The sequence below is a fragment of the Bos indicus x Bos taurus genome, chromosome 2 (assembly GCF_003369695.1).
Source record: "Bos indicus x Bos taurus breed Angus x Brahman F1 hybrid chromosome 2, Bos_hybrid_MaternalHap_v2.0, whole genome shotgun sequence".
NCBI lineage: Eukaryota > Metazoa > Chordata > Mammalia > Artiodactyla > Bovidae > Bos > Bos indicus x Bos taurus.
This window is the reverse complement of record NC_040077.1, coordinates 98,033,307-98,035,886: the sequence shown is the minus strand read 5'-3', so window position 1 is coordinate 98,035,886 and position 2,580 is coordinate 98,033,307.

The window sequence follows — 2,580 nt, the reverse complement described above, 5'->3', positions numbered from 1 at the left end:
AGTTTAATATGGTACCTTTGTCACAATTAATGAACCAATTCTGATATAGTTCACTTTGACTTTTCACTCTGATGCATTGGAGAAGGAACTGGCAAGGGACAGAAGAGCCTGGTAGGCTGCTGTCTCTGGGGTTGCACAGAGTCGGACGTGACTGAAGTGACTTAGCAGCAGCAGCAGCATTAGCTAAAGTCTATGCTTTATTCAGATTTCCATAGTTTCTACACAATGTCCCTTTTTTATTCTAGGATTCTATCCTGGATACTACATTAATTTACTCATCATGTTTCCTTAGTCTCCTCTAGGTTGTGAAAGTTTCTCAGACTTTCCTTGATTTTAATAATCTTGACTATTTTTTAAAGTGCTCTTCAGGAATTTTGTACAGTATCCCTCAATTGGGGCTTAGACTTTTCACATGATTAAACTAAGTTATGGGTTTTGAGGAACAGCCTGTCAACACCATCTCAGCCTCTTGGTCAACATTAATATCATGAATAATGTCACGTTTTGACAGCATGTACCCTTGATAAGATATGAGTGACACTATACCTTTGTGATTTCCACTTTTCAAGCTGAAAATTCTACACCAATATATTTTTCCTCTGTGAATTCATAAACCATGATATTTATTTGATAACAAGAAAGGATTTAGACATACAGTGAGATCAAGCCATTTCCCCCTTAACGTGAAATAAAGTATTCCAATTTCAAACTGATTTGCTCAGAGCCCATAAAGCTTTTTTACTTGTAAGCCTGTCACAGATTTTAAGGGATTTCTGCACATGAAGCAAAGTGTTAATACAGGCTATGAGTTAAAGGAAGAACATATCCATCACTCAGTACTTTCTTTGACAATCCAAAGGAAAACAAAGTGGTAGACAAAATTTCTGCTATTTACAAAAATAGTTTCTATGATAAATATAGCATTATTTTTTGAATTCTAATTATTTTAATTTGAGACAAGCAATATGCTTAGGTAAAATATGTTCAGATTCTCTTGACTCTCTTGTCTATAAGCAATGAGTAGCATAATTTATGTAATGATTGAGTCATTGATGTGGGACAGCAAGGAGGAGGGAGTAATAAAAAAGCTTCTCTTGAACCCATGTGGATAATATAATCCAGTGGATCAGGCCACCATGTGAAATCAGACTAGCTGTGGATCAGCTATGACTTAATGAATTATTGCCAATATGAGTCTCAATCCTTGTTAGCTATGGAGAGTAACAGTTACCAAGTTGGGGAATGCTTTTAATCAGACCAAAAGAAAATGGCTAAAATCTATAAGCACAATTATATTCAACAATTAGAATATATATCATCTGTTTACACATTATATATATATACACACACAATATGTATACATACAAATATATATATAATCTTATATATCTAATGTATAAATATATATAATGTGTAAAAAACTCCAATACTTTGGCCACCTGATGCAAAGAGCTGACTCATTGGAAAAGACCCTGATGCTGGGAAAGATAGAGGGCAGGAAGAGAAGGGGAGACAGAGGATAAGATGGTTGGATGGCATCACCGACTCAGTGGACCTGAGCTTGAGCAAACTCTGTGAGATAGTGAAGGACAGGGAAGCCTGGCATGCTGCAGTTCGAGTTTCACGTGACTGAGCAACTGAACAACAGCAATGTGTAAATATGCTCTTTTAAAATCTCAGACTTGCTACTGGATTTTTTTTTTTACTAATTAATAACAACTCAGTAATTAGATATCTCACAAATTAACAGGAGTGAGGATGGTACATTGGCTAATCATGTTTCTTAATATGAGTCTAGTCTTGTTAACTGAGAAAGTCAAGGACAGAAAAGGAAAAACTTACAAATTACTCACCAGAATTTCCACCTAATGATAAAGTCCTTTTCTCTCTTCATCTCTCTGGTCATTTAAGTAAATTTAAAATTTTATCTTATCTCCCTAGTATGGATGAAAAAATTAGATGATAAATAATTAGACTTGGTTCCATTTAGGAAATAAAAGGGATTAAGTATCTACTGTGATTGAAAGTTACTTTACTCTTAGAAAAAGTGTTTGGCAAGAGGGTAAATCTTCCTGTTACTTCCACCACATTTAATATTTTTCATTATAGAAAAAAGTTAAGTGATAGGAAGCAGCTGTGAATTATTCTTTTTAGCATACTGTTCACCACAGTTTAAGAGAGAGGGAGTCAGAGTTTGTGCTCCCTAGAAGGGAAGCCACTTTAAGACTTAATGGGCTCTCCTTATACGTCCGCTTTTTATTTTTAAACACCACTACCTTTTTGCTGACAAACATTTTCTTGCAAATTATGGCAAGAGAGGAGGAGCATGACCAAAGAAGCTGGGCTGGTGATACTCTGCCAAAATTCCAAGCTGAAATCAAATCCTTCACTAAAGTTTCTTAGGCATAGGAGACAAAAAAATGATTTACAACTTCATCAGAACTGTAATTCTATGAAGAGAAAGTATCAGTCAATCTACTTTACTGTCATCAACAGATCTAAAGCTGGCTGGCTTTGTCATACTTCTTTCTCCTTTATATATGAAGGTGGCGGGGGCAGGGGGGTGGGGTGGAAAGCAAG